The sequence below is a fragment of the Muntiacus reevesi genome, chromosome 1, assembly GCF_963930625.1.
Source record: "Muntiacus reevesi chromosome 1, mMunRee1.1, whole genome shotgun sequence".
Lineage (NCBI taxonomy): Eukaryota > Metazoa > Chordata > Mammalia > Artiodactyla > Cervidae > Muntiacus > Muntiacus reevesi.
Window position 1 is genome coordinate 38,762,889 of NC_089249.1, and position 22,975 is coordinate 38,785,863.

General features: G+C 39.9%; 1 protein-coding gene across 3 annotated transcripts in view; it reads left to right on the plus strand.

Annotated features, from left to right (window-relative positions):
• Nucleotides 1–2,303: 2,303 nt before the first annotated feature.
• EPS8 (EGFR pathway substrate 8, signaling adaptor) overlaps nt 2,304–22,975 on the plus strand; it is a 193,453-nt gene continuing 172,781 nt past the window's right edge. For all 3 annotated transcript variants that reach the window (XM_065940842.1, XM_065940835.1, XM_065940812.1), the window contains exon 1: nt 2,304–2,567. The gene's annotated coding sequence lies outside the window, so the exon portion shown is untranslated. The remainder of the gene's footprint in view (nt 2,568–22,975) is intronic.

Here is a 22,975-nt window from a genome sequence, read left to right on the forward strand (position 1 = left end):
CACGCTTGCTAAAAAAACCTAATGCAGGTTTGGGATACATTATTGAGTGCTGGAGAATTGATGCTTTTGAACTGTGGTGTTGGAAAAGACTTTTGAGAGTCCCTTGGACTGCAAGGAGATCCAACCAGTCCATCCTAAAGGAGATCAGTCCTGAGTGTTCATTGGAAGGACTGATGTTGAAGCTGAAACTCCAATACTTTGGCCACCTGATGCAAAGAATTGACTCATTGGAAAAGATCCTGATGCTGGGAAAGATTGAAGGTGGGAGAAAGGGAAGACAGAGGATGAGATGTTGGATGGCATCACCAACTGAATAGACATGAGTTTGGGTAAGCTCCAGGAGTTGGTGATGGACAGGAAGGCCTGGTGTACTGCAGTCCATGGGGTCGCAAAGAGTCAGACGCGACTGAGCGACTGAACTGAACTGAACTGATTGTCTGGGTATGCCTCGATCAAAGGGGCTGATCCCTGCAATACTTGCTTCTCAACCCACTATATTTGAACATTGTGTTTTCTTCAGAGCACACAATTTAAGGAGAAAAGTGAAAACTCAAAGCACATTCAAGGCAGGGTGTAGAGTGTACTTATGAGGACTCACCATTCCACTTGAAAAACAGTGAGAGGTTCTAGAGATTTTGAAGAAGAAGAAATTTTGAGAAGATCTGGTAGTTACTTAATTGGTTCAAATATATCAAGGCTTACAATGTCTATAAGAAATGAGGTTAATTTTGTGTGGCTCTTAGGGGCGGAATAAGCACCAGTGCTTAAGTTAAGGAGAGTTGATTTGATGTTCACAAATCAAATGACACAGACTTTAGAGTTAAGCATTTTTAATTTGGATTTTAATTCTGGCATCAGCATTGGCTTTGCCAAAAGGAATGAAACTTCTGAGTTTCCTTTTCCTGCTAAATAGGTACAACAAGGCCCATCTCATTTTAAGGATTAGCAATAGCATATAAAAATTGCATAGTTCCTGGCATAGTATTCAATAAAAATTATAATTATATATAATATAGATAAAAATAGAGATCTCTAACAATGGAAAAGTTTAAGTGGTTGATGGTGTAGAGGAAATATTGGAGAGAGGATTTCTACTTAAGATAGTGGACCAGACTTAAGGTCTATTTCAACTTTTAGGGTACTGGTTTTACTTCCCATCTTGGTGTGAAATCTTTCTTTCCCCTGACTACCCTTCTTCCTTAATGGACGAAACAAGCAGATTCAATCTATTTTAACCAAATTTATTTTATAGTCTTTCCTTGATTCCTGGGAGTCGTGACCTTAAAGAACGAAGAAAGGAGAGGGCCATAGCTATAACAAAAGGGGGGTTTCAAGAAGAAGTGAATGCAATGTCCCACACGGAAGGACTTTTCATTCCAGGGTTCCAGGGGCTACTGGGCGGAGAAAAGGTTATGAGGGATGGTTAGGATGACGGAAGATGAAACGGCTGGATGGCACACCAACTCGATGGACATGAGTTTGAGCAAGCTTGGGGAGCTGGTGATGGACAGGGAAGCCTGGCGTGCTGCAGTCCATGGGGTCGCGAAGAGTTGTACACGACTGAGCGACTGAACTGAGCAAGGTCGTGAGAGGCATTATGTGGAAGAAGCCTCCACTATTTCAAACCACATCAGGCTCTTGGCAGGAGTTACGAGAAAAAAACAGCATCGCAGGCAGGCATGTGAAGCGGGTCTGGTCTTGCTGCTTGCAGCTAAGGACCGGCAGTTTGGAGACTCCCAGGGACCGAAGAGAGGCCCCCTTGGGTGTCACCAGTTGATGGCATGAGTTAGGGAGAAAAACAAAAAGAAGTGACAAAAGGGGAAAAATAGGTGGGAGGGTCCCGGGAGGAAGACAGAGGCTGGAGGGTCTTTGGGTGAGCCGGGTTTACTGTTCGCAGGTTAGCGGCCACGACGTGAGCACCAGGAGCTGGGGTGCTCCCTCCGCTCGGAGCATCCACTCTTGCCCGGGGCAAACCTCTTGCTCTCCTCCCCTTCCAGCGCCTCCCGGCTGCTAGTCGGTCCTGCTAGGGCACTTCTGGAAACCCGTCGGCGGCTCAGAACTTCGGTCCGACTTTGATCTTGGCCTTGACAGCCCCGCTCGGTGCCCGGCCCTCTCTCTTCCCGCCGCTCTCCCGCCCACTCGGCCTCCTGGCGCGTTCGCGTCCCGCGCTGGGGTCGACCAGTTACTCGGCGGCTCGGCTGCCGCCAAGACCCGGAGAGCGGAGCCGGGCTCGGGGCCGCGCGGCGCTCGCTCGCGCGCTCGCTCCCGGCAGGAGCACTGGGCATGCGCGGCGCGCGGCCGATTCAGCGGGCGAGCCGGCGAGCGGGCGTGTAGCTCCAGACTTCCCCGGCAGCGGCGGCGGGCGAGGCGGTCTCGCCGAGCGCGAGGCCGGCGCTGAGCTCGCCCCGGGAGACCGCTTCTCCTCGGCCGGGCGCCGACGGCGGCTGGCGGCTCGCGGAGGACTGGGAGGGAGCGGTCCGGGTCGGGGGCTTTCTCCCGGCCGCCTCCCACCGGGTGAGGGCTCGAGGCGCCTCCGGGGAAGCCGCGGCCCCGAGGGCGGATCCGAGGTAAGAGCCCCTCGGAGAAGGGCGCCTGCCGGGGTCCCGCGGCTCGGACTCTTCCGTCGATTTTCAAAACCCGCCTTTGTGTGCCGAGATGGAGCGGTGCCAGGCGCCGCGTCCGCCTTCGTTCACTCTGACTGCTTTCAACTGGTGTCGGGAGCCAGGTGTGCTAGGGCGCTGCCTCCGGAGCGAGTCCGCGCGCGGGTCCCGGGCGCCCGGAGCGGGTGCCCGCCCTCTGCGCCCGGGGCTCCGGCAGGGTGGGCGGAGGAGACGCTCACGGTCCTTGTCACATTTCCCGGTAACCTGAGCTTCCGCAGGTACACCTGCGTTTCTCTGGTCCTCCGGGCGACTCCAGAACCGAATATTCTTCTCCCGGCTTGCCTGAGACTTGGGCTTTCATAGAGCTTACCCTCCCCGTCCCCACATTGCGGGGGAGGGGGGAGAGTGTGAGGTCTTTTCCCATGGACACTTTGCAACAAGACCCCATCGCATACCCCTCCAGTTTCGAGAGAGCTCGTTGTTTGTGCGTAGTTGTCACTGCTAATTCCCGGTGACTTTCCTTTCTTAGCGGCTTCACCCGGCTCACTCACCATTTTACTTTTGGGAAGACGGCCCTTCTGGAGTCTTTGTCAGTAAATGCCTTCGGAGTGGATTTCCAAGACCCTGCCCGCTCCTGCTACGCTCTCACTTTCTTCTCTCCTTTCAAGGACTCTCTGTATGCAGAATCTTGCCAGGGATCGTCCCCTCGCTTGCATTGTTTGTCAGATCCTTTCCCCATGCTACCCACAGCCTCGCTGGACTCCCTTTGGGGGTAGGATGCTGTGTTAGGTATGAGGATTTGAACCCCTTAGGCGTCAAGAGTGCTAGAGCATTAGGAATTGGAGTTCACCTTTACAAAATGTATTTCCATGAAATGTATTATTGCTTTTCTTTTGACGGTTTCAGTCCTCACCTCAGATAATAAGAGGAAAGCTAATATCTGAAGAGTTCAGATAAAACTTGGTTTGAGGCGCCTGTGACTGCTTTGGTTTTGGCTTTATTTGGGGGGGATATAGAAGAATTGGGATTCCCAGAAGTCTTCTTTATATACATATAACAAAGTAACTGTGTTGTGTATTGCTTCTAATGTATTTCCATTGAAAGGGTGCTATTCTTCTACAGGGAACTGGGTTTTGTAAAGTGTGAACCGGTAATTTAGATCATGTAGTCACTGAAAATTAAAGACTTGTGTTATCCTTTCTCACCTATTTTCTATTTGGAATTGGAGTTTTCTGGACATATTACTATAGTTCTTATGTAGCTGGTGTGGGAAATTTTTGGTCATGGGTTCACATTTTTACTTGGCAATTTGAAAAATAACCCACTTTGTAGACTTGCCATGTAAAGGGTAGGGTAGAATGTATCACAAATGTAGTAACATTTTATAGACTGCATTTAGTGCAGAATTCAGAAATTAAGGCTTCTAAAAATTCCACAAGTTAATCTCTTCATAGAAGACGAGAAGGAAAGATAACTTGCTTTTAATTCCAGTGTTGTGAGATAACTCACAATATTTAATACATCCTCATTGTAATCTTTTTTCTCACACTTTTCAGTGTCAATGAATATCATTGTATAGTAATTTTCATCCTTTTACTAATATTGGAGGAATAGTTTAAGTTGTATTTAGCTTGAAGTTTCTTCAAAATGGTTTATTCTTGTTTGTTCCCTGTTGGGAATCTAATGCCAAATTTTGAACACTTGGCTTGTTTCTGATCAAATGTAAAGATTTTTGTTTTACTTTTGTCTCTAGATTTTCCTGCTTTTAATTTTTTGTCTATGCTAATACTTTACAGATACCAGTTTCTTTTTTTTTTTTAATATGCTATGACATAGGCTTCCTGCCCTTTCTTTTCAGTGATTTTATGTGATACATTTCAAATAGTAATCTGTTCCTTTTCTTTCATTATTTTACACCCGTGTTCACCCACTACTTTACACTTTTTAAAAAAAATTATAAATTTTTTTTGGCCATGCAGCATCTTAGTTCCTGAACCAGGAATCAAACTCATGCCCCCTTGCAGTGGCGGTAGAGTCTTTATCACTGGATCACGGGGGAAATCCTCACCCACTTTTTCTTCTTCTCTGGACTCTTCTGTTTTTTTTTTTCACTTACTTACTTTAATTCTGCAGCAGCTCACTTGAACCACGACGTGTATAAGGAAATGCATTAAGAGTATCCAGAATTAAAGATGATGGTTTTTCTTAAGGTCTTGGTTTAGATGCTTGAAGTTTTGTCAGATGGATATTTTAGCACTGATTTGATTTATTTAAAGTTTGTTAGCTTTTTGGGGTTGTATTTAGCATACAGCTATGTTTGGGTCATCAGAAGGCAATACAAGTTAATGATAATTCCAAACTTTCAGACATCTGCAATGGTATGTAAGAGGAAAAAGAATTTTAATTTTAGTTAAGCACTTCACTTAGGGTACATCCCTGCAGGGAATTACTGTGTGAAATTGTTTGCAGCTGTTAGTGACTGAAAATATTTTCTTCAGAAAAATTCTGTAATGGACTAGTTGTAAACATTTGAGGTTTAGTGTATCCATGGAAGGTGTGAGGTTCTTCTATGCTTTACTACAGCCTTTTCAGTGTTTTCTAGATACATTCTTAAATGGTATTTTAAAAAACATTTTATTAGATCAAATTTATAGAAAAAGTGTGAAGATAGTAAAGTGACATCTCATATACCTCCATGTGTTTCCCCTCTTATTACTGTCCTCCATTAGTATTTGGTACATCAGTGAGACCGTCTTGGTACATTGCTGTGTAGTCACTGAGTCCTGTCCGACTCTTTTGCGGCCCCGTGGACTACAGTCCCGCCAAGCTCCTCTGTTCGTGGGATTTCCCAGGCAAGAATACTGGAGTGGGTAGCCATTTTCTTCTCCAGGGGATCTTCCTGCCACAGGGATCAAACCTGCATGTCCTGTGTTGCCAGGCGAATTCTTTACCACTGAGCTACCAGGGACGCTCATTGGTACATTATTATTAACAAAAGTTTATACTTTAGATTTCCTTAGTTAGATCTAATGTGCCTTTTCTTTTCCAGCACCTGTCCTCTCGGGTGGCACAGTACACTTAGTTGTCACGTGTCTTTAGGCTTCTCTTGGCTGTGACAGATTGTTAGACTTTCCTTGTTTTGGATGCTCTTTACAGTTTTGAGGAGTACTAGTCAGGTATTTGGAGAATGCCCTTTGTAGGGATTAGTTGAGTATTATTCTCCTTATCAGATTGAGGTTTGGGGCTTTTGAGAGGAAGATCACTAAGGTACAGTGCTACTTTTATCACATAATGGAAAGGGTGCTTACTAGCTCAGTTGGTAAAGAATCTGCCTACAAGGTAGGAGACCCTAGTTTGATTCCTGGGTCGAGAAGTTATGCTGGAGAAGGGATAGGCTACCACTCCAGTATTCTTGGGCTTTCCTTGTGGCTCAGCTGGTTAAGAATTGGCCTGCAATGTGAGAGACCTGGGTTCGAGCTCTGGTAAAGAATCACCCGCAATGCGAGAGACCTGGGTTCGATCCCTGGGTTGGGAAGACCCCCTGGAGAAGGGAAAGGCTACTCATTACAGTATTCTGGCCTGGAGAATTCTAAGGACTGTATAGTCTATGGGGTTGCAAAGAGTCAGACACAACAGAGTGACTTTCACTATCAGACATGATTTATCACTGTTGATATTGATCTTGATCCCTGGCTTCAGTAGTATTAGTTTTCTGCACTGAAAAAATTGCTCTTTTTTCTTTCTTTTAATGCTGTTTCTTAGAAGGAAGTCACTGTGAACAGCCTATACTTAAGAAGTGGAGAATTACGGTTCTCCTTCTTGAGGGTAGAGTATTTATATACATTTTTTGGAATTTTTTTGCATGGAAGATTTGTCTCTTTCCTCCATTTATTAAGGGCTTCCCTCGTAGCTCAGTTGGTAAAGAATCCGCCTGCAATACAGGAGACCCTGGTTTGATTCCTGAGACAGAAAGATTCCCTAGAGAAGGGATAGGCTACCCACTCCAGTATTCTTGGGCTTTCCTTGTGGCTCAGCTGGTAAAGAATACCCCTGCAATGCGGGAGACCTGGGTTTGATCCCTGAGTTGAGAAGATCCCCTGGAGGAGGGAAAGGCTACCTACTCCAGTGTTCTGGCCTGGAGAAAACCATGGATTGCATGTATAGTCCATGGGGTCACAAAGAGTTGGACACAACTGAGCAACTTTCACTCACACTCCATTTATTAATTTACTCAATCATTTGCTTATATTGGTCTGGACTCCTGGGTATATTTATATTTGTACTTTGAGTTGGAATCCAATACTGCTTTATTTTGTTTCCCGAATTGTTTCAGTTTTGGACACTGTGAGCTCTTTCAGTTGGTTCCTGTCTTCCTTTGACATCTCTCTATTATTGTAAGTTAAAAAAAAATCTTTCCTTACTTTCTAACATTAAAAGATATGCCATGATTATCTTGTGTATTTCTGTTTCCTGCCCCTGCCCTAGGGTTAGCCAGAAAGAATCTGCTTCATCTTCTTGGGAAATGATGTTAGAAGCCAAGATCTGGGTTCTAGGTATTCTTTTTCTTTTTTTTTTCAATTATTATTATTTTTAATTGGAGTGTAATTGATTTACAATGTTGTGTTCATTTCTGCTGTACAACAGTGGGGATCAACTGTATGTGTACATATATGCCCCTCCCTCCCACCCCTCTAGGTCATCACAGACTCTAGGTATTCTTGCTACTACTGAGGTGTCATTACTTCTGGAACCTCTCGTCTGACAGCAGGGAATGCATGTATGTGTATACAAATGCCTGTATGTATACTTAGCTATGCATGTTTCTCTATGTAACCATGTGTATCTGTGTACATGTGCTCAGTTCAATCCAACTGTTTGTAGCCCCATGGATTGTAGACCATCAGGCTCCTTTGCCCATGGAACTCTCCAGGCAAGAATATGGAACTGGAGTGCCGTCTCCTCCACATGCATATCTATTTTAAGCTAAATATGAGTTCATATGGTTGTCTCTTACTCTGCCTAGTCCATTACCACCTATATCATTCTGGATTTCTTTCCTCGCTTATCTGTAATTTCACTCTAACAGAGAGAAGAAACCTGGCTTTCACCATCTGCCACTTAATTATTCAAATCCATTATGTGTGTACAACAGTATCAAAATTGTTAATCTGTGCTTTCTTTAGAAAGAGGAGGAAACAGCTTTATCAGCTAGAGTACAGTGCCTGTGTGCTGTTCCTTTTACAGATTCCATTTAGTCTTAGAGATGCCACTCCTTTCCCTCCTATACTATTTAGTGATACAAGTAGATACTTTTGTTACATCCTAAATTCCATCCTGGGATCCCCAGACCTTCTAAGTGATTTTTTAAAAAATTTACATATATTGTTTCACTCTTTGTTCTGTGAAGTTCTGTGGGTTTTGACAAATGTGTAATTTCATTTATTTATTTACAAAAGTATCACACTGAATAATTTCAACACTTAAACATCTTCTCTGTTTCACATATGACTCCCTTAACCCTTCCCCTGGCAGCCACTGATTTTTTCTTTTTTTTTAACTGTCTCTGAAGTTTTGCCCTTTCTGGATATCATATCACTAAAATCATATAGCCTTGTCCGATTGGCTTCTTTTGGTTAGGAATGTGCATTGAAGGTTCATGCATGTCTTCTTGTGGCTTGATAGCTCATTTCTTTTTATCATGTAATATTGCATTGTATGGATATATCTACAGTTTGTATCTATTCATCTGTTAAAGGGTATCTTGCTTGCTTCTGAATTTTGGCAGCTGTGAGTAAAGCTTCTATAATTATTCATGGGTAAATTTTTGTGTGGACAAAAGTTTTCAGATTAGTTGGATAAATACCTAGGAACACAATTGTTGGATCATATGGTAAGATTCTGGTTAGCTTTGTCACATATTGCCAATCTGTTTTCCAGAGCAGCTGTACATCTCGCATTTCTACCAGCAGTGAATGCAAGCTCCCATTGCTCCTCATCCTTCTTAACATTTGATATTATCAGTTTTTTGGATTTTATCTGTACTAATAAGTACATAGTAATATCTCATTGCTTTAATTGGCCCTTTCCCTAGTGGCATTTAATGTTAAGCATCTTTCCATATGCTCTTTTCCATCTGTATATTTCTTTGATGAGATGTCTGTTAGGAACTTTTGCCCATTTTTGAATAGATCTCTGTTTTCTTTTTTTTTTTTGGCTGTGCTGTGTCTTCCTTGCTACGCAGAGGCTTTCTCTGGTTGTGACAAGTGGGGGCTACTCTCTAGTTGCAGTGCTTGGGCTTCTCTCGTTGTGGAGCATAGGCTTTATGGTGCAAGGGCTCAGTAGTTGTGGCAATGGGGCCTGACTGCCCCCACGGTATGGGAGACCTTAGTTCCTGGCCCAGGGATCAAACCTGTGTGCCCTGCATTGCAAGGTGGATTCTTAACCCCTGGACCCACCAGGGAAGTCCCGTTTTCTCTTGTTGAATTTTAAGAATTCTTTATATATATTTTTGGTACAAGCGCTTTATCAGATACTTGTTCTGCAAGTGTATTTTTCTGGAGTGGCTTGTCTTTTTGTTCTCTTAATAGCGTCTTTACAGAGCAAATAATTTTAATGAAGGCCAACTTACAGTTTCATGGAGAGGTTTTTGGTGTTGTCTTTAAAAACTCATTGCCAAACTCAAGACTACCTAAATTTTATTCTGTTTTCCCACCCCTTAAAAGTTTTATAGTTTTGTGTTTTGCTTTTAGATCTATGACCCATGTTGAATTAATTTTTATACAAAGAGTAAAGTCTGTGTCTAGATTCATTTTTTTTTTTTCCTGGTGGGTTTCAAGTTGTACCAGTAGCTAGTAAATGTGATATTTTAAGTAAAGTAGATTATAAATTTAGGTTTACAGTGGAAAGGACAGTGTTTTTATTTGTTTTTACATGTTTTGCAAAATCAGTTAAAAGAAACAGTTGAGAAATGGACTTGGAAAACCAAAATGTAACACTGCACAGACTTTAGACTATATACCAAGATTGATTCCTGGACATCGTATATAATTCATTTTCTTCTTTCTCACCAACTCAGAGATTCTTCTTTGTGGAAATGAGAATTGCTAATTGAGTAACACATGTCAGTTAGTTTAAATCTAATCATAGAAATAATTAATAAAGTTCTGTTTTTCACAGAAAAGTTCCAAAATAAGGGATTTGCAGGGTGTATGCTGAGAAGGGACAGATAATATCCACACCATCTAGAAACCTGAGACTCTCTTTCCTTTTTTCAAGTGACTTTTTTTTTTTTTTTCAAGTACCTTTCATTTGGTCAACACTTTTTGCTGTTGACATTAGGGCCAGCAGTATTGTTATATTACAGATAGAACCAGAACTCTTCACGAAGCATCTAGATTAGATCAGATGTTATAAAACTAGCACCATTAGTGTGGCAAGCATTACATGCATTATCTCTTTTAATTCTCACAAGAGCTCTTGAAGGCAGGTCTCCTTATTTCCATATTACAGGTAAGAAATAGGTTCATAAAGAGAAAATGACTTGCCTGTGGTCTGCATGGGGAGAGAGAGACAGAGTTACGATAGATATCTTGATCTTTCTGGCTCTAAAACCGATGTTTTTAGCTGTCCTGTGTTCTCTCTCACTTCCCTGATAGCTCAGTTGGTAAAGAACCTGTCTACAATGCGGGAGACCCTGGTTTGATTCATGGGTCGGGAAGATTCCCTGGAGAAGGGATAGGCTACCCCCTCCAGTATTCTTGGACTTCCCTAGTGGCTCAGCTGGTAAAGAATCTCTAATAACTGATGCTACTGATGTTACAGCTCTAGTAAGCTGGTGTTATCTCTAGTAACTGAAAAAGTGCTAGGGTAGTATTAATGTGTCTTTGATTTTATTTTTTTCTTTAACATAGTACTTAAATGACTGCTGATTTAACTGCGAATGCCTCAAAAGATTGTGTTTTTGAGATCTGTGGAGATTCTTTTTTTTTTTTTTTTTTTTTTAATGTTGATGGATCTATATCCCACTGACCCAGAGCTATGAGGTATTGCAACATCTATAAAGAATGAGGTTCCTTTCAAGAGAAGAAGTTGTGGGGGATTAGAAAAAGTAGAACACGCATTGGTGTCATTAGCTATTTGTTTATCCCTATGCCTTGCTGAATTAAGTTTCTTGAGGGCAAGAAAGTGTCTCATTGGTATTTAAGCACATCACATGTGCTTCCACTCCCAAAACGTTTGCTAGATGAAATCAGCACACTATTGTGCTTTTTATAAGAGAATCTTTAGAATGTTTAGAAGGAGACGAACTGTTCTTCACCTGGGACTTGAAGGTAATTATTTTTCATTTGTTCATTCAGTTCATCATTTATCGAGCATTTGTTGAGTATCTGTTCTGTGCCAGACACTGCACACACAGAGAGGAATAAGACAGGACCTATGCCTTCTGTCATCAGGGAACCCAGGGAATGGAGGCAACCAGACAACCATCTCAATAGAGTGTGGAGCTAAATGAAGTACGTATTAAACAAACAAGCAACCAATGAACTTTGAAATCAGAGAGACCTTATCTGCCTGAGTTTCCTTATGTTAGAAGTGGAAACAATAGCAGTACCGTTGATGCAGTTGTTGGGAGGAGGTTAAGTGAACAAGAGGAAAAAATGTACACATTTATATTTATATCTCAGTACATAGAAGAAGGGAGAGGCTCACTGTTGTTGATGGAGTCAGGAAAGTCTTTACTGGGTATGTGACACTTGGCTTTATTATAGGATAAATTTTTGAGGTCAAGAATGAGAGGACTCCAGGGCATTCCAGGCAGAAAGATAAATACATGTGACGTGTGCAGAATGGGTTGGCATGACAGGAGCGATGGGGAATTCTGCACGTTCTCACAGATGGAGCCCCGAGGATTATTAGAAAGAATTGAATAACCAGTTACTTTTCATTTTTATGAATAACAATACAAAAGAGGAGTCATTAAAGTGGAGTAGGAGAGACTCAAGGTACCAAACCTGCTAGAAGAATTGCATGATTGCCTTCTACTAGTCATGTGATTTCTGAATGTAGTCCTTTATGTAGCAGATAAATTCTTGTCTTCCTTTTCAGCCCTGTGACACTCAAGTGATTTTACTAAGAAAGAGCACTTGTGTGTTTGGGTGAAATCAGAAGTCCTGTCTCAAACCATTCTTTTTTTAAAAAAAACTTCCCTATTTTATATTGGAGTATAGCTGATTAACAATGTGATAGTTTCAGATCATTCTTTTTTTTTAAAATTGAAGTATAGTTGATTTACAATATAAGTTTATAGTGTATAGCAGAGTGATTCAGTTATATATGTGTATATACATATATATATATAGAGAGAGACATACACACACAGATGAATTATATATATGTATATACAATATTTTTCCACTATGGTTTACTATCAAAGTGTTCTTGTATTTAGTAGCATGAAAGTGTTCGTGCTCGGTCATGCCTGACTTTTTGCCACCCCGTGGACTATAGCCTGCCAGGTTCCTCTGTCCATAGAATTCTCCAGGCAAGAATACTGGAGTGGGCCTCCATACCCTTCTCCAGGGGATCTTTCTAACCAGGGATCGAACCCAGGTCTCATGCATTGCAGGCAGATTCTTTATTGTCTGAACCACCAGGGAAGTCCTATATTTAGTAGCATAACAACGTAAGAATCTAATATCCTAATGAAGTGGGATCTAGTCCTGTTTGAGTCAATCCAAAATTCTAGAAACCATGAACAGTTTTTCACCAGAACCTGAAACATAATACTTAGGAATGTGCTAAAGTAATTTGTTCAGTGAATCAATTATGAATTGATAAGAGGTCAGAGTTCTGCAGTTGAAAAATTGTGATTTTAATTTGAGGAGAAAGAAAAGAACATGAAGCTCAATAGAAGGAAGAGAAGTTTATATTTAAGTAGAGGGAAAAAGATATTTTTCAAAGTCCTCTGTTAAAGGCTAGTGATATGAATTTCATTTTATTTAGAAAGTTTTTTATTAGCACAATTAGCAATTACTTCTCTATCACCGTTAGAATATTATTCCTTTTCCTAGAAATATATGCATATTATTGATATAGTAAGCCAATAGTGACATATTGGCTTAATGCAACAATAGAATGTTTACCGTGTCTGAAATATAACATTTGTGATCACTGAATACTCTGATTTTTCTGCAGATTCTAATATTTGTAATGTTTTGTAATATTGTAATTGTTTCTAATATTTTTCATTAGAAAATAAATGTTTAAAAAATATAAGCAGCAGAACAAATCCATAAAGAAATACGTGGATGAAATGCATTACTTTTGAGAAGACATTGAACATGATTTAATTTTCTACAATAATTTTGACATTTTGAGTTAATGGTAATCTTAGACATGAACGTATAATAAGATGATTGTGAGTATATTTACTTTTAAATGTGAGAAAGATATAACCATGATGAAAGAGAGAGCAGATACATTTAACTTTCATATGGAAGAAAATAAGACATTATTATAGCTATATAGATTTTTTCCCCCACATAAGCATGTTAATCTTGTCTGTGTGTTTATGTGTATATATGTAATTTCCAGTTTCTCTTTCCAGTATATTTGAAAACTTTGTTTTATGAACAGCTGTATACTAGTATTTAAAAATATTGCTCTTTAATTCAGAAATACTGATTTAGAACCCTATCTTTAGGGTTTCTTGATTTGTCTTTATTATTTTAGTATATTTATCTGCATTATCAGAACTTCTGATATAAAATATTTTTAGTTTGTGGACTATAAGCTAGGTTAGATATTTTTTATATCTCAGGATCCTTTTAGACAAGAGAAAACATCGGCTTTGTTGGTAGTTTTTTTTATTTAGCTCTTTTGTGGGGTCTTGTTAGACTCTGAATAATTTAAAAGCAATGGAATTCTTTCTGTGATAAAAATCTAGTCATCAGGCCAAATCTTGTAGCATTATTCACATGATACTCATGCATATAAAGGTGTAGAATTAATATGTATGCCTGAAGTATGTATATTAAAGAGGGTGTTTTTAATTATTTTTTAATGTGCGTGGATTCACAGATTTGCTTAAAGTCTTAGCTCTTCTGTTTTTAAGTGAATGATCTATGATAGCCAAGCCTGAACAATAATGTGTAAAGAATAATAACAAAAGCATTTATAACTTCTTTAAATTTAGAAGTAATTATTTTTCTATTTTTCTACATTAGCATATTTGCTATGCAGCATTATAAGATAAACTGAGTTTAAAGTACCATCTTTTTCTATTGTTTTACTTTTTCATATATTTCCTATCCAAACAACCAAAACAAAAGTTTCAGCACCATTTATTACAGTGTCCTTGCAATTGATTGTATTTCACGTTTTTCAGTTTAATCTGAAGACTTTCCATAGTCTCACGAAGAAAACAGTCCTGTAAAAATCTTGAAGCAGAAAAATGTCCATGTGAGGTTTTCCTCAATACCCCTTCTCTATCCTGCCTTATTCTGTCTTCCAGCCCCAGTTTCTGACCACTTTTTTTCAGGGCCCAAATGGCATTAGTTGAAAATGTATCTTTCATAACTTTGCTATCTTTCCAGTTACCATTCAGACTTTCTCACTGCGTGGTGAGATCTCAGCTGTGACGAGTGAAATCTGAATAAAAGAGACATTCATGGTGGTTATGACAGTGAAGGTTAAGTTTAGGCTGCCAGAGAGTTTGAAACAAAGGAGAGATTGAAGCCCTCATCACCTTCATCTTATTTGGGTAGTAAGTAAAGTATTTTGGAAGTAGTAAAGTCTCATTATGAAGATAATGAAATCTTGTCCAGACTAAGTACATTCACAGTGACTGACTTCAGCTGGAATGCATCTGAACACCACTAAGTTTTTATACTAATTAGAAAAGATCCACCATGGTTTTGTTTGTATGTTAGAGTATATGCTAGTGACTTTTTTAAAAACATTTTGCTTTGTAGGAGCCCCTTAATACTACAGGGAATTTTAGAATTTCAATTCAAATAGTTGTCAGGTAAATTTGTATAATGTAAAAAAGTTTTTTTGTTTTTTTTTTTTTTTTTGTATGGAAAAGTCCATGGTGTTCTAAAGGGTCTTCAAATAGGAGTAAAGGTTCCCTCATCTTGCCCTCAAAGCCTCCCCTCTCACACCTTCTCTATACCTGTTGTTGTTTAGTTGCTCAGTCGTGTCCGACTCTGTGTGACCCCACAGAGGCAGCCCACCAGGCTCCCCCGTCCCTGGGATTCTCCAGGCAAGAACACTGGAGTGGGGTGCCATTACCTTCTCCAATGCATGGAAGTGAAAAGTGACAGTGAAGTCACTCAGTCGTGTCCAACTCTTAGCGACCCCATGGACTGCAGCCTACCAGGCTCCTCTGTCCATGGGATTTTCCAGGCAAGAGTACTAGAGTGGGGTGCCATTGCCTTCTCCAATGCGTGAGAGTGAAAAGTGAAAGTGGAGTGGCTCAGTTGTGTCCGACTCGTGGCGACCCCATGGACCGCAGCCCACCAGGCTCCTCCATCCATGGGATTTTCTACGCAAGAGTGCTGGAGTGGGGCGCCATTGCCTTCTCCGCCTTAGCTTCCTGTTTCCCCTTTATTCTTCTTAGTGAGTTTCTGTTACTGCTGTCAGTCCTAACAGTCACTGGGAGGGGTAATGTGATGGTGGTGGCTTAGTCACTAAGTCATGGCTGACTCTTGTGACCTCATGGACTGTAGCCTGCCAGCTCCTTTGTCCATGGGAAGGATAATACTGCGGTAACATTTCCTTTAAAAGGAAAATTACAGAAGAGAAGTATGTATACAAATGCATAGTGAATATAGCAAAATACACCCTGGAAGGTCTTTTGTTTGTGAGGGTGAGTTTTGTTAGTTGTTGGGATAGATCTTGTTTGACTCATTTCAACTTTCTCCACTGATCCTTTTGTGATATGCATATATGAGATAGCTATGCGAGATTAGGGATTTGGTTAAACCATTAGCAAGCACATTGGCTTAATTCAACCCAATCTAATTCCTTCATCTAACAATTCTGGACATATACAGCTTTATTTAATAGAAAATAATTTTGTTTCATTTAGTGAAACTTATTTTTCAATAAAGAAATATTAAATAAATGCCTGTATTACTAAGTAGCAATAATTACTGTAATTAACAAAACAGACAAGGTTGCTAACCTTAGAGTACACAGTGTCAGAAATCTAGATTAGAAGAAGCATAAAAAACTTAAAAGGAGCATCAGATTCAATGTAAATGGTCAAAAATGTGTAAAATAAAGAATAACCTTTCTGGCTGCTTCTTCCCTGCCTTCCTTCATCTGTCTCCTTTTCTTTCTTTTTCTCTTTTTCGCTTCTAAGAGAGTGAAGATATTAACATTTTGTATTATATTTTTCAACACATCCCAATATTGTGGATTTATAAAATAATAACATTTTCAAATTACATTTTATTTTGCAGTCACCCTGCAGAAGAACATTTGTTATTTGTAAACAGCTTTGGGAAAAATTATGGTATACCAGCACTCCCTTTGAAAGATTTTTCAACTAAGGTCAGCTTAAGATCAGAATAGACAAGTATGGTTTGTATTAGTTTTATAGACACTACTGAGTATTCTTTTCTTGGAAATGCCTAGGAATGAAGAAACCATTATTCATAAAATGAAGTCATGCTGAAGACCTCAGGCTGGTCGTAAAGTGGTCATCTTTAGAGATGGCGAAATGTGTCTTACTGGGAGTTTGAAACGTGGGTAACTTGAAGACCGTCGTTTGAAGCAGCACTGCGGCCCCCTCCTCTGGTGGAGCCCAGCACTTCCTAACACACTGCTCGAATTACACACCACTGACATGATCCCCAGAATGTGTTCGGCTCATGTGGTTCTCGTTAGCTGTTGTGAATGAAAGATTCATAACTATCTGTTTCAGAAAAACGCCTTTATTTGCATTACAGAGAGGTTGCTTGGAACAGGATCAAGAATTGTTTTTACATTGTAAGTGAGCACGTATGGTTTGGGTCATGATTGACACTGGACTTTTAAAAAAATTCCGTGCCCCAAGAAGTTTCTGAGTAAATGTTTCCATGACAGTGTTGACATAGATGGAGAAGAGTGCCTGCATTTTTTCCCACATTCCTAGTGATTTGCATCAAATATTTTTGTAGAAAACCCTGCTAACCTTTCCCTTATCTTGCCTACCAGGTGATATATGACAGGATCACAGAGGGGAGTAGGACATCATGCAAACTTGCCAGACAGATAATTAAAGAGTCCACGTGGCACCCTTGTGACCCGATTTTCCAAACTCTGTCATCCTAACTGGAGAGTTAGCTGTATGCTGTCAGCTTCAAGAACTGTCGGCTTGTGTACAAATTGAGGGGTTGGGGAAAGGAGAGGGGGTGGGTATATAAATTCCATCTCTGCAGGTTTGCCAAATTCATATTATAGAAGCACTTTTGTTCTAAAAGAAAACTTAATTCATTATTTCCTCATTTTGCCTATTACTTCTTATATGTTAACAAATCACTACCAAACAAATTAAATACCAGAGGAACTTTTTTTTAATTTTAATTGATGGCATACTAGAAGTTAGTTATTTTGGAAGTCTTTTTTTTCTTAAAGAAAAAGGTAAGATTTGAACGTATTGGTTAGAGGGGATGGAATCATTTTCACCTTTTGCTTTTGTAGTAAATTAGTTTGTGCACTTCTGGTAGCAGTTCCCGAACTATCCAAATAAGATGAGGCTTGTTTTTCTCTCACTAGGCAGATATTAATATTTATGAATACCTGAAGTTGATTATGTGATATTAAAAGTCACATAAGATTTCCAACCTTTGTTATATTAATACATTCTACAAGTTGTTACTACAAAAATGAGAATTTTAGATACCAATGTGAGTCAGTTCTTTTTGGTTATACACTGACTTTTTTTTAATTTTTTGGCTACACCTCACAGCATGTGAGTTTAGATCCCCCACCAGGGATTGAACTCATGACCTTCGAAGTGGAAATACTGAGTCTTACCCGCTGGACCACCAGGAAAGTCCTACACTGACTTCTAATTGCTCTCCTGTCTTTATATATTCCCACTTGATATGAATAGGAACTCTTTTTCCTACTGTGTATACATAGTTCATGTCATATGCTGTTTTGAAATATATGGAGATTATTTGCTGGAATAATAAAACTCATTCAGACTTGCATCAGCTAGACTTTTTAAACAGTTTTTTTTCTGATGAGAACTTGTGCTTAAATACTTAACTTCTACCATATCATGTCTCTCTTCCCACTCCTAACATTTTCTCACTTTTCTCCAGCATGTCTTGAAGGGGCTTGTAAACCCAGTTCTAAAATATGTCATGCATCTCTCTTCAACAGGTAATTGGCCCCATGCCTGTCTTTAATCCCAAACTGCACTGAGATATCTCATTCATTTTCCTTCTTCCTCAGATGTGATTGAAGTTTTCTGACCTTGTGACTGCCTTCTAATTTTCAATGTGACTTAGACCAAATTGTAGTCAGAGAGTCATTAATAATCAAAATTAATAATATTGGAATGTAATTTTAATAATTTAGGCCTCTCTATCTTGGCAAATGTATTAGAGAGTCAGTTTAAACAGTTACTCTTCTGTCATATGCATGTGTCTGAGTCAGGGTGTTTATGTAGTAAGCTGTTGGAGTCCTGGGCCTCTTGATGTGGTATTATGCACAGCTAGAAACTGTTCTCTTAATGATCTTTTGTGCTGCCTTTCCATCCGGTTCCCAGCTAAGATTTTTTGACACGAAGCTTGTACCTGTTGCTTTCTCTACTTCACTTTTCCTATACACTTGTCAGCCCACTTTAGTCTGCTGCCTAAGCTCCTTCCTGTAGGTTATTTGTAATCTTCGTAAAGACCAAACTTAAAGGAAAACATTTGGTTTTTCTCATACTTGATTTTGCTGTGGCTATTAGAACATGGATTATATTTTGTTCAGTATTGAATTTTTATCCCGTAGAGTTTCTGGTACTCTGTAGATTGTTAATTTTACTTACTTATTTGTATTAATTTATTTGGCTGCCTCAGTCCTAGTGGCTGCACACGGAACCTTTAGTTGCAGCACCCAGGCTCTCTCTAGTTGTGGCACATGGGCTTTCTTGCCCCACAGTATGCGGGATTTTAGTTCCCCGACCAGAGATTGAACCTGTGTTCCCTGCATTGCAATGTGGATTATTAACCACTGGACCACCAGGGAAGTCCCCTAGATTGTCTCTTTGCTGAATGGAAATATGTATGCAATGATCACTGGTTTTTTTTTTTCCCCCTGAAGAATGTTTTGTTCCTTTGGCTCCCATGGTGCTGTTCTTTCCTGGTTTCTTTTTTTATCTATCTGTACTTAGATGTTGATTCAGAAGCTCTACTCCTTGGAGTTTAATAGGTATGTGAAAAGTTGTTCCACGGTGGTAATCTTCTAAAGTAAGTTCTAGCATCATTTGTTGGTAGCAAGGAGAGCCAGCACTTTTTTGCAGGGAGTGGGTGGGGGATGGGAGAGTGGGGATGAGTGGCTTCTCAGTTCATGGTTTTGTCTATAATCTGAATACTCACAGGTTGAGAAGTTTCTGAATTTTCCAGGATTCTTTTCTCAGCCTTCATCTAATTTCATGTTTCATTATCTTCCAAGGTGACTTCAGTCACTCACATTGTTTCACTTAGAAGATTGACTCTCAATTCTTTATCTCTCGCAGATGCTGTTCTCCTGAAGTCCAGGCCTTTAGTTCTGACTGTACCTGCATGTTGCATAGGCCCCTTGGCCTTCACAGTTGTCCAAATACATTGTTGCCTTTTTCCTAACCCAGCTCCCTTCTCTTCTCTTCCTGTTCCTCTGAATGGAGCCACTGTTACACAAATGGTAACATCTGTGAATCTTTCTGAACTCCTAATTCTGCCTTAACCCTTCACTTTGTCCAACCTTGAAGGGATCAGTTTGTTGATTCTTATTATAGCATGGGTGACAGCATCCCTTCTTCCCTATCTTGACTGCTAATCATGTTTTTTATGTTGCTTAACATTCCTCATTGTTTCCCCATATGTTCATTACACAGTACAGTTCCCCCTGGTACGCACGCAACAGCTCCTGCTCTCCTCCCAGGCTTTTCCTCTTTGACTGCCAGTGCCCCATAAATGCTGGAACAATTGTCATTCCCTGAATACACTCAGCTTCACTCTTGCGTGACTTTGCACACTCCATTTCCTCTGCCTGGATTTCCTCTCTGTTGTCCTCATCAGCTTGTCTATATCATTTTAGATTTGGTTTAAAGATCACTTTCCCAGAAAAAAGTCCTTTCTTTGTGCCTAAGTGGTAGGATATACTTACTTTAAAATAGTAATTATGCTGTGTTTTATGGTTTGTTTACTCTCTTTTCTCTCTAACCAGTCCGAGCACTTACAGGTGGAGGATGTGTTGGAATAATCTTTGTCTTTCTTCTGCCTTAGCACAATGCCGGATGCAGAGTATGTACTCAGTTTTTGTTTTAATATATATTCGGTCAATGTATGCTTAGCATGCCTTTTGGTGTTAGTGGGCTTCTCTTTTACAGGTAAAGAGAGTATGATGGAAAAACTGAGCAGGATTTATTTATTCACTATTGGACCATTTCACCTGCTTCCTTTCACAGAGCCTTCTGGAGGTGAAATTTTGAGGCAGTCTGTTTACTGTATATTCTGTTCCCCTGTCTCCTATCATTCTTCCTTATGTTGTACCATAGATGCCTTAAGGTTGTCCTCCAGTTACCCAAGACATATCTCTGTGACCGTTTTCTCTACCCTTGTGAACTACTGAAATATATTGTTCAAGTTATGCCTGGCTGGAGAGCCTGTAATTTATAGATAAAATGCTGAGATTGGGAAATTTAAAAAATTTAAATTAAAAATTTAACCGGGGCAATTTAAATGTTAAATTTAAATAGAACCTTTTGCTTGCCACCACCCTTCACAACCCTCCTTTCAATGAAAAGAAGACCTATAGTATTTGCCAGTGAGAGATCAGGACCCAACCAAAACGCCTATCTGGCAGTGACTTATTTTGTGTATCATGATTATTTAAGAAAAATAAATTATTATGAGTAATCAAAATAAAAATATTAAAATATTATATATATATGAGAAATTTAGAGTTTGTGTAGTTCAGCATTCTTATTTTACTGACGAAGAAAGTAAAACCAAGATGTGTCAAGTGATTTGTCCTAAGTCATGCAACTAGTTTATTGCAGAATTTCCTAATATCTAAGCATTCTAAGCCTTCATATAACTGTACTGTCATGAGCCTGGTGCTCTATTGAATTTTTCAGGAAATTGAAAATTCATTTATTCAAAATATTTATCAGCTATCTTCAAAAAAACACAGAACTGGATATAGTTCTAGGCACTGATGATACAGATGCTAATAATGTGGCTCTCCCTGGTTGCACCTAAATCGTGGAGTGAGAGAGGCATTAAAAATTATGAAAATGATATAAGTGATATTTATCTACTCAAGTCACAGGTATAATACTTGGCCTGTATTAAAAATCTCTTTTTTAAAATTTGAGAAAAAACTTGCTTAGCTTTTTTTCCCAATCCCAGAGCAAACAGGAAGAAAGAAAAATAGATGATGATGAGGTTCTAGAAAGCTTTATAAACAGAAATGTGAAGCTGATAAGCTGGGGAGAAAGAGAAAAAAATAAATTTATTTACACATATTATATACTATATGTTAATATATCAGGCAGAAGAGCCCAAACTCATTGCAGACTAGGAAATGACTATAGTCCTGAGCAGAGCATCAGTGAACTGAGTGTCTCTTGGGTTGCAGAAGAATGGTATCATCACATGGGGCAATGAGTTTTCTGTTGTTCTCTCCACTCAATCCTGAAGGAAATCAACCTTGAATATTCACTGGAAGAATTGTTGCTGAAGCTGAAACGCCACTATTTTGGCCACCTGATGCAAAGAGCCGGCTCATTGAAAAAGACCATGATGCTGGAAAAGATTGAAGGCAAAAGAAGGGGGCAGCAGAGGATGAGATGGTTAGATAGCATCACTGACTCAGTAGTCATGAATTTGAGCAAACTCTGGGAGGCAGTGAACGACAGGGAAGCCTGGTGTGCTGCAGTCCATGGTGGGGGGGGGGTGTCACAAAGTGTCGGACATGACTTAGTGACTGCAGAACAACCACCATTGTTTTCTCCCCACAAAGAGCACCTGGTTTTGACAAGCAGTGCCTTTGTGGAAGTCTGGTGGTCCAGCAGAGAAGTTCAGCCTACTGTTGTGGGGGAAGAATGTCTGAGACTGCATGCCTTGAAGAGGCCAACAGGAACAGTTTTGGTTTACTTGCATCACCCTTTCCCCAAGGTGGCACAGCCCAATGCCAATAGGAACCTTCCTGACTGATGCTTTCTTCCACAGGGAAAACTGAGAGTGTTTGAGCACCCCTGGTGCCTCATCCATTCATAGTTCCATACTCTACCCTTTGGCCAGCTCCCTGTGTACACCCCTGAAGCAAAGACAGTTAACCTCTGCAGCCATTGGTGAGCACAAGTGGAAAGCCAACTGGACTCTGCAGGATTGGGAGAGACCACATGAACATTGAGCATTCAGGACTGCCCCAGGGAAAGCAAAATGGGAGGCTCTCATCATTTGACCTGGCTTTGCAGGATCCACAGAAGGCATACAGTCTTAAGAATTCACTCACAAAAAGGAACAATAAGTGTGGAACAGGTGAATCCATAGAAAAGATTTGAAAAAGTCTCCAAATTTCTAGCAAGGCTCTGGCAGGTTTTTTTCTCCTAAAACCAGTCTATAAAGACTGGAGTAGGTGACTGCTTCTTCAAAGGCAAAGACAGCAATGCAAGACTCTAAGAAACATGAAAAATCAAGGAAAAATGGCACCATATAGGAACACAGTGATTTTGCAGTAACTAATACCCCTCCCCATAAAAGGAGAGCTACAATTGTTCCCAGTAAAAGAATTCAAAATAGTAATTTTAAGGAAGCTTAGGGACCTACAAGAAAACACAGGCAATTCAATGAAATTAAAAAAAAAATATATGAACAAAATGAAATGTTAAACAGAAAAACAGGAATAAAAAAAAAATCATAGAAATTCTGGAACTGAATAATATGATGAATGAAATTAAAAAATGCAATAGAGAGCATCAGTGTCTGATTGGATCAAGCAGAAGAAAAAATCTGTGAAGCAGAAGGTAGGTCATTTCAAATTATCCAGTCAGAGGAGTTCAAAGAAGAAAGAATGACAAAGATTGAAGAAAGCCTATGTGAACTATGAAATACCTTTAGGAGAAACAACTACGTATTATTGAAGTCCCAGAGGGAGAAGAGAGGGAGAAGGGAGCAGAAAGC